Source organism: Coregonus clupeaformis, unplaced genomic scaffold (assembly GCF_020615455.1).
Source record: "Coregonus clupeaformis isolate EN_2021a unplaced genomic scaffold, ASM2061545v1 scaf3273, whole genome shotgun sequence".
Classification (NCBI taxonomy): domain Eukaryota; kingdom Metazoa; phylum Chordata; class Actinopteri; order Salmoniformes; family Salmonidae; genus Coregonus; species Coregonus clupeaformis.
Window position 1 is genome coordinate 37,756 of NW_025536727.1, and position 9,195 is coordinate 46,950.

A 9,195-nucleotide genomic window follows, 5' to 3' on the forward strand; every position below is an offset into this window, starting at 1 on the left:
TCACAGTTCTGGAAAGATAAACTTGTCAACTTAATTGGGAAGTATGACACAGTGTTCTCTAGACATAGCCTAGATTGTGGCGAGGCAAAGGAGTTCTGCCTTCGCATACGGCTGACTGATGACCGCCCATTTCGATGACCTTATGGTAGGCTGTCTCCAGCTCATTACCAAAAACTCAGGGAAACACTGGATGATATGGAGGAAAAGGAAATCGTCAGAAAATCCAGCAGCGAGTATGCCTCACCATTGGTGCTGGTATGGAAAAATAATGGGGACTTGCGCCTATGTACTGACTTCAGGTGGTTAAATGCCCGCACAGTAAAGGATGCTCATCCCCTGCCTCATCAGGCTGATGTACTGGCCGAGCTGGGAGGTAATGCCTTCTTCAGCACAATGGATTTGACGTCAGGGTATTACAACGTGCCACTGCATGAAGAGGACAAGAAATACACTGCCTTTTCCTCCACTTTAGGTCTGCACGAGTACAATCGGTTACCTCAGGGCCTCTGCAACAGCCCGGCTACTTTTATGAGAATGATGCTGACCATCTTTGGTGACCAAAACGTTCTAAGTCTCCTTTGTTACTTGGATGATCTGATGGTTTTTGCTAAGACAGAGGAACAGAGTCTGCAGAGACTTGAGATGTTTTTTCAGCGGTTGCAGGAGCACAACCTTAAACTGTCTCCGTCTAAGTGCAAGTTTCTGAGGAGGTCTGTAAAGTTTTTGGGCCACATCATTTCTCAGGAGGGTGTAGCCACTGACCCTGCTAAAGTTCAAACCATTTTGAATGTGACTGAGAGTGAGATAATGGAAGCTGATGGTGTCACACCGTCTCCTATCAAAATAGGTTATTTCCTTGGTATGGTAGTATACTATCAGCACTACATTGAGAATTGTTCCATGGTTGCTAGGCCATTGTTTCAGCTAACTACAGGTCAGAAGAAGCCTAGGAGAGGCAAGGGTAGGAAGAGGCCTGGTCCCCCTCACAGGCTCACTGCTGCAGACTGGACTGCCGAATGTCGACTCGCTTTTGAAGCTTTGAAATCAGAACTAGTTGACCAGGCACTGCTGGTTCATCCAGATTTTTCTCAGCCATTTCTACTTTCCGTGGATGCATCTACTAGTGGTTTGGGAGCTTACGTTTACTGTGTGGACCGACAACAATCCACTCAAATATATTCTTACAAAGCCGAGACGATGCATGCGAGCAGAGATGGGTTGCAAAGCTGGCACCCTTTGAGTGGCGCAGTGGTCTAAGGCACTGCATCGCAGTGCTAGCTGTGCCACTAGAGATTCTGGTTCGAATCCAGGCTCTGTCGTAGCCGGCCGCGACCGGGAGACCCATGGGGGCGCCGCACAATTGGCCCAGCGTTGTCCATGGTAGGGGGAGGGAATGGCCGGCAGGGATGTTGCTCAGTTGGTAGAGCATGGCGTTTTGCAACGCCAGGGTTGTGGGTTCGATTCCACGGGGGGCCAGTATGAAAAATAAAAATGATGTATGCACTCACTAACTGTAAGTCGCTCTGGATAAGAGCGTCTGCTAAATGACTAAAAATGTAAAATAAAAATGATATCCAGTACATACTAGGGGTGTAATGATTCGTTTTAACAACGATTCGATTTGTATCATGATTTGTGGTTGCCAATACGATTCAAGGACGATATTGGTTCATTTAGAACGATACGATCCGAAACGATTCAGTGACTTGAAATCGATTCCGTAACCTTTTAGCCAAAAATTCAACCAGTGTGACTGAAATAAATACCTGGATACTGGACAGTGCAGGTGAAGTTTCCTAGATTCCTGTTTCTTGTAATGGAATCAGGTATCAATTAATTATGAATATAAATAAACAAGTAAACAACAATGAATGGCAAATGCATTCACATTTTATTTGAATAAAGTGCAAACAACACTTTAGGTTGAATTAACAGGAAGTTAAAATTGTCTGATCTCATTTTCAATATTCAATACATTTTCAATAAAAGTACAGTAAGTGCAACCAACATTTCAACAGTAGGTTTACCTGCTACTTCTGCTTTTGTTTTTCAACATAAAAAATATTACAATATTAATATCAAAAATAAAGTGCAACCAACATCTCTTCAGGTTGAATTAACAGTAGGTTTACCTGCTACTTCTGCTTTTTGTTTTTCAACATAAAAAAATATTACAATATTAATATCAAAAATAAAAGTGCAACCAACATCTCTTCAGGTTGAATAAAGAGTAGGTTTACCTGCTACTTCTGCTTTAGTTTTTCAACATGAAAATATTCAATATTAATATCAAAAATAAAGTGCAACCAACATCTCTTCAGGTTGAATTAACAGTAGGTTTACCTGCTACTTCTGCTTTTGTTTTTCAACATTACAATACAAATACAGTATTAATATCAAAAATAAAGTGCAACCAACATTTCTTCAGGTTGAATGAGCAGTGGATGAACCTGCTACTACTCTCATTTTAATAAACAAACAATATTCAACAAAAGATCAAGTGTAACCTACTAGGCTACTCTTCAATGACTACAGATTTTTTTCAAAAATATCAACTGATCAACATGATCTGGCCGCAGAACACTTCTCTGTGCGTTCACTATGTCGCCAGCAGTACTAAAAACTCGTTCTGCTGGCACACTGGTGCCTGGAATGCACAGGTACCGTTTAGCAAGGGTGGAAAGTACAGGTAGCTCTTTCTCCTGAGATCTCCACCACTTCATGGCATTTTCAGTCAAAGGCAACGCATCTTTTGCTCGGTACCTTAACACCTCTGCTCTGGCTGTCTCGCTTGTGGATTTTCTTTCTCTTTGGGTGAAGGAATCGCCAAACAGCGCATCTAAGGCTTTCTTCTTACAAGGAAGTGACTCATTTGGAGCTACAATATAATAAATATATTTCAAAATATAGTCATGTTTCTCATTAATACAAAACAACAACAATATTTTATTGGTATCACATGAAACACACCTGTGGTCTCTTCATTGAATCCTGACAGCTTTGTGCTTGAGCTTCCCTCGTCTTCCTCCTGATTTCCCATTGCTTGCATCTATTGATGTAAGAATGTGTGAACTGTTCAAATTTCTGCTCTGTAATACTGCACACATAAATTTAGAGGAAGATAAAGAACAGATGAGATTTGAGAGAGGACAAATGAAAGGGGAGAAGAGAAAAGAGCAGAGGAAAGAGGAGAGAAGAGTTACCTGGTGGGACACTTCTGCCTCAAAAACCAGTTTTGTGTAGACCTGTTCTCTGTCCTCTTTTTCAAGGTAGGGCAGTTCTTTAAATCGCGGGTCCAACGCTGATGCTGTTTAAAGAACAAGAATATTGCATTCATTGCATTATTCAATTAAGTTGACCTGAAATTGCAAGTGATGACCACCTCCTCATACACAAAATAATCAGAAGATTACACTTTAGTATGTTTAAAAAGAAATGTGGCACAGTGATGATGTAAAGCCACCATGAACTAAGAATTGTATTGCAGATATCTTGTTTACTTTTCCATATGAAAAAACAACTCAAATTCAAACTTGAAAACGCAAAGGTGTGGCATTTACAAATTAATACAGTCTAATAACCTAAAATATTAACCAAGTTGATTTTAATTAAGACTCCAAATTAATTACATATGTTGAGAGCATCTTGGGTGCCTCTGTAGCGTGTGGAGAGGTCACTGGCCATCACCCACAATATTAAGTGAATTCTGTCTGAAATAGTCATGCTATAATGGGCATAGTTTCTCAGACCAAATTTCCATTCTGTCTGAAACAAAGCAATCTGATCATGCTCCAGTCAAATACAGCTATAGGGAATGCCTATACATTGTCCAATCTCCTTCCACACATTGATTTCATTCTTCGCATCTTTATTCAGAAACAAACAAACTTGAAATTAAGTGCTGTTTCAGTGTCTTGTTGCAGGTTGTGCAATGTTCAAAAGTGTGTGTGATATTAGCATTAACTTGTGTGTGTGGTGTCAAGTGTGGATGGTCCTATGTATGCAAATAGCCGAGATTGGATATTTCAGCACCATGGACAGCAGCGACATTGGGATAGCAAGATCTGTAATTCAGCAACACATGACACTGGATAGCGGCTGTCTCAGGTGAACTTGGCATTGGTGGGAAAATCCCATCAAATAGGAAACGAGGCATATGAGGCAAAAAGACTGAAGGAGAAGACTCCCACAGGAACTCTATGCTTAACTGTTCTGCCACATTCATTTCAAATGTTACATTTTTCGATTTGTAAATAAAAGGGAACACATCTGCAAATAATGTAAATTGACTTTTCTAACTACACTGTACAGCTTTAGTGTGTCTGTGTGTCATAGGTACAACTGCAAGCAATTCGCTTCTCAAATCCTTCTCAAATGTCTGCTTAATGTGAGAAACTAAATTAAAAACAACCGTTAGACTAATACAATGCGTACTGTCACAAATTATTACTATTCCCAACAAGACAACGAAGTGATGGTCTTTACCCACCATGGAGACTTATAAAGGCTACTTCCCCCCCACCAAAAGTTCCCACGCAGAGCAATGTTGTTTACTACATCATTATGCATATGTAGCGTGGTTTGTTTGTCACGGTTCAGACAGACGACCAGAGGACCACAATTGCGTCACACCAGAAAGTTTATTAAACTTAAGGGAAAAGGGAAGTAGGGAGTGAATGAAGGCTCCAGGGGTAACAGGGGATCCCGTCCAATGTGCTGGGTCTGTGCCCCCCAGTGGCAGCGATGCGTCCTATGAAGCCGGTGGTGGGTGGTCCAGAAGTCCTGGGGGGGAGACACAGACACAACAGAGGCGGAATGAAACCAGGCAGCAGTACAGTTCAAGGGAAATCCAAAATACGTAGTAGCAAGGCAGAAGGCTGGTCAGAGTTACCGGGATTGAAGAGTAGTCAGGAGTCGTAATGGCAGAAGCAGGTCTGGATCTCCTGAGGCAGAAGAGTATCCAAAAAAACAGGCAGGTCCGGGGTCACAAAACCAGGGTGAGCCAGAAGCGCGAGCAAACAGGTTCCGGGTGTGAGCTTTGCAGACGATCTGACACCGGAGAGCTGAAAGACAGGGCCTTAAATACTGGGAGAGGTAGTGGGTAATGCAGCGCAGCTGGCAGAGTAATTAGAGCAGAGCAGAGCAGGGACAGGTGGAGCTAGTTAGGCTGAGTAGAGAGAGTGGTGAGCAGAGTGGAAGAAAATTAAGGTGGTAACCCGGTGGAGTGAGAGGCCCATGACAGAACCCCCAAGGGACGGCCCCAGAAGTCCCAAGAGCAACACCACGCCGGGCGGAGGAGGGAGCCGGAGGAGGGCTGAGAACTCCTCCCGAACGGTCCGAGTGAACGTCCTCATCCTCGGAGGAAGCCGGAGGGCCGTGGTCGGGAGATGGGACAGGTCCCGAGACAGGATCAGGCACAGGACAGGAAGCCGAGCGGGCAGGACGGTTAGGGACCCCTCTGGGCGGCCCCTACGGATTGCAGGTTGATCAGGATGCCGTTGGTGGAAAGCGGTGATGAGAGTCCTATCCACAATCCGACTAGCTGGCACCCAGGTCCTCTCCTCAGGTCCATAGCCCTCCCAGTCAATGAGGTACTGGAGACCCCTACCCCTCCGTCTGGACCGAAGCAGGCGGCGGGCGGTGTAAACCAGACCACCATCGACGAGCCGTGGAGGAGGAGGACCAGGCGCAGCAGGGACCAGCGGACTCTCATGGATGGGCTTAATCTTAGACACATGGAAAGTGGGGTGCACCCTCAGGGAATTAGGCAGTTGGAGCCGGACAGCAGTTGGGCTAATCACTCTTATGATAGGGAATGGGCCAATGAACCGAGGTGCCAGCTTCTGCGACTCCACCCTGAGTGGCAGGTTCTTCGATGACAACCACACCCTTTGACCAACATGGTAGGTGGGAGCAGGAATTCTCCGACGGTTGGCCCCGGTAGTGTAGCTGGCAACGGATCTGAGGAGTGTGGCTCGGGCTTGTGACCAGGTGCGGCGACATCGACGGGCAAAAGCAAGTGCAGATGGGCAAGTAACCTCCTCTTCCTGGCTGGCAAATAGAGGAGGCTGGTATCCATAAACACATTGGAAAGGGGACATACCGATGGCAGAGCAGGTCAGAGAATTGTGTGCGTACTCCACCCATGTCAATTGCTGCGACCAGGAGTGGGGGGTTGCGTGAAGTCATGCATCGCAGTGCCTTCTCGAGCTCCTGATTAGCCCGCTCTGACTGCCCATTGGATTGGGGATGGAATCCGGGAAGTCAGACTGACTGTGGCTCCCAGCAGGTGACAGAACTCCTTCCAAAAAGCGGAGGGAGAATTGTGGACCACGGTCAGAAACTACATCCCTAGGCAGTCCGTGGATCCGGAAGACGTGTTCCAGGACCACCTGGGCGGTCTCCTTGGCGGTTGGGAGCTTGGGGAGGGGAATGAAGTGTGCCATCTTGCTGAAACGGTCAACGATGGTGAGAATGACGGTCATGCCACTTGAAGGGGGGCAGCCCCGTGACAAAGTCAAGGGGCGATGTGAGACCAGGGACGTCTGGGCACAGGCAGGGGCTGCAGCAATCTCGGCTGGGGGGCTGGCAGGACGACTTGTGTTGGTTGCAGATGGGGCAGGCTTGGACGAATCCCCGTACATCCTTCCTCAGAGAGGGCCACCAGAACCTCTGGGCGAGCAGGTTGTAAGTGCGGGTGGAGCCAGGGTGACAAGCTAGGCGGGAGTCATGTCCCCACTGAACGACCTGGGACCTCAGGTCTTCGGGGACAAAAAGGCGGTCAGCTGGGCAAGTGCTGGGACCTGGCTGGTTACGGAGAGCCTCCAGCACCTGTTCCTCAACAGCCCAGGTCAGAGCTGCAACGATGCAGGGACTTGGCAGAATCGACACAGGGTCCTTGGAGGGGGTGTCATCCTTCTGGAATTGACGGGAGAGGGCGTCTGGCTTGGTGTTGCGTGATCCAGGCCGGTATGACAGAGTGAAATTAAACCTGGTGAAGAACAGGGCCCAGCGGGACTGCCTGGAGTTCAACCGTTTGGCCGTGCGGATGTACTCCAAGTTCTTATGATCGGTCCAAACGAGAAATGGAATGGTGGACCCCTCCAGCCAGTGACGCCACTCCTCCAAGGCAAGCTTCACAGCCAGCAGCTCACGGTTCCCTATGTCGTAATTGCACTCAGAGGGGGACAACCGACGTGGAGAAAAAGGCACAGGGATGGAGCTTCCTATCCTCCGCAGCCCACTGAGAAATCACAGCACCAACTCCCACATCCGAGGCGTCCACCTCCACAATGAATTGCCGGTCCACATCAGGCATCTGGAGGATGGGAGCGGAGGTGAACCTCACCTTGAGGGTACTGAAGGCTTTGTCGGCTGCTGGGGTCCAGGTGAAGGGTTGCTTGGTGCTGGTTAGAGCAGTGAGAGGGGCAGCAACGGTACTGTAGTTCCGGATAAACTTCCTATAGAAGTTAGCAAACCCCAGAAACTGTTGCAGCTTCTTTCTGTTCTCCGGAACTGGCCAGTGAAGTGACTGCTGATACTTTGGCAGGATCCATTTGGATACTTCCCTCTGCCACTATGTACCCCAGGAAGGCCACTGTCTTGACGTGAAACTCACATTTCTCTGCCTTGGCGTAGAGGGAATTCTCCAGAAGACGATGAAGGACTTGCTGGACATGGCGGGTGTGTTCAGACAGGTTTCTGGAGTAGATTAAGATGTCATCCAGGTAAACGAAGACAAACTTGTTTAACATGTCCCGCAGTACATCATTCACTAGAGCCTGGAACACAGCAGGAGCATTGGTGAGGCCAAAAGGCATAACCAGATACTCGTAGTGGCCTGTTGGTGTATTGAATGCGGTTTTCCATTCATCTCCCTCCCGGATCCGCACTAGGTGGTAAGGTTTCTGAGATCCAACTTGGTAAAAACAGTGGCTCCCTGGAGCAACTCAAAAGCAGAGGTGAGCAGAGGCAGAGGGTAACGGTTTTTCACTGTGATGTCGTTGAGTCCCCTGTAGTCGATGCAGGGCGAGAGATCCGTCCTTCTTCCCCACAAAGAAGAAACCAGCACCAGCAGGAGATGAAGATGAACGGATTAATCCTGCGGACAGAGAGCCATTGATGTAGTCCTCCATGGACTTTCTTTCAGGAGCAGACAACCGAATAAAGACGACCCTTTGGAGGAGCTGTCCCAGGGAGGAGGTCGATGGCACAGTCGTACGGTCGGTGAGGGGGCAGAGATGTGGCTCTTGCTTTGTTAAACACCTCTCTGAGACCATGGTAGCATTCTGGGACATTGGAGAGGTCAGGAGCCGGAGTTAGTAGGTACTGGCCGAGGGGTGTAGTGCGGCAGCAAGCAGGCAGGTTCGGTGGCAGTCCTCTCTCCCCACTCCCTGATCACCCCGGTCACCCAGTCGAGCTGAGGGTTGTGCCGGGCGGAGCCATGGGTAACCCAGGATGAGGTTGGCCTGAGAGGGGAGCAGGTGAAACTGGATAGTTTCTTGATGGTTTCGGACAGACCCATCGAGACCGGGGCCGTGACATGAGTGACCGATCCGAGTAAGTGTCCGTCCAGTGCCCGGGCAGGAATAGGAGGTGTCAAACGGAGGTTCTCCAGTCCCAGTTGGCGTGCCAGCTTGATGTCCATTATGTTGGCTTCGCGCCAGAATCCACCAGAGCAGCCAGGGTGTGAGTTGAGTCGAGAGGCGGAGGTGAACTTGCAGCAGGGGTTTGCGGTCGGAGGACTGGATGGTCATTGAACTCAACCGGACTTCCCCTATGCCCGGGTGGGCTTCGCCCTTTAAAGGGCAGGTTACCACACGATGTCCATCACCTCCACAATAGAGGCAGAGGTTTGAGGTGAGCGGCGCTGGCGCTCTGCAGGAGTGAGAGAGGCTCGCCCAATCTCCATAGGCTCAGACTGATCAAGCTGACCTGGGTGAGTGGCAGTAGATGACAGGAGCCCAGTCGGATCTCTCCGAATGCCGGTAGTAGGTGGACCTTGGCGCCCCCTCTCACGGACGACGGGTCTGTATCCTTCTGTCGATCCTGACAGTCAGTGCGATGGCTTCATCAAGAGTGGAAGGCAGTTCATGGGAGACCAACTCGTCCTTGATATAGTCAGCCAAACTATGGAAGAACGCGTCCACCAACGATGGTGTGTTCCAAGAACTTCGTCTAGCCAGGGTTCGGAAG

The 9,195-nt window shown here is 48.5% G+C and overlaps 1 long non-coding RNA gene across 1 annotated transcript; it reads right to left on the minus strand.

Moving 5' to 3' along the window:
* Window positions 1–2,431: 2,431 nt before the first annotated feature.
* LOC123489770 lies at window positions 2,432–3,347 on the minus strand. The gene is made up of 3 exons (XR_006660648.1): window positions 3,204–3,347; window positions 2,971–3,049; window positions 2,432–2,878 (listed from the first exon to the last, which is right to left on the minus strand). It is a non-coding gene; the product is annotated as an uncharacterized LOC123489770 (long non-coding RNA).
* Window positions 3,348–9,195: the final 5,848 nt, after the last annotated feature.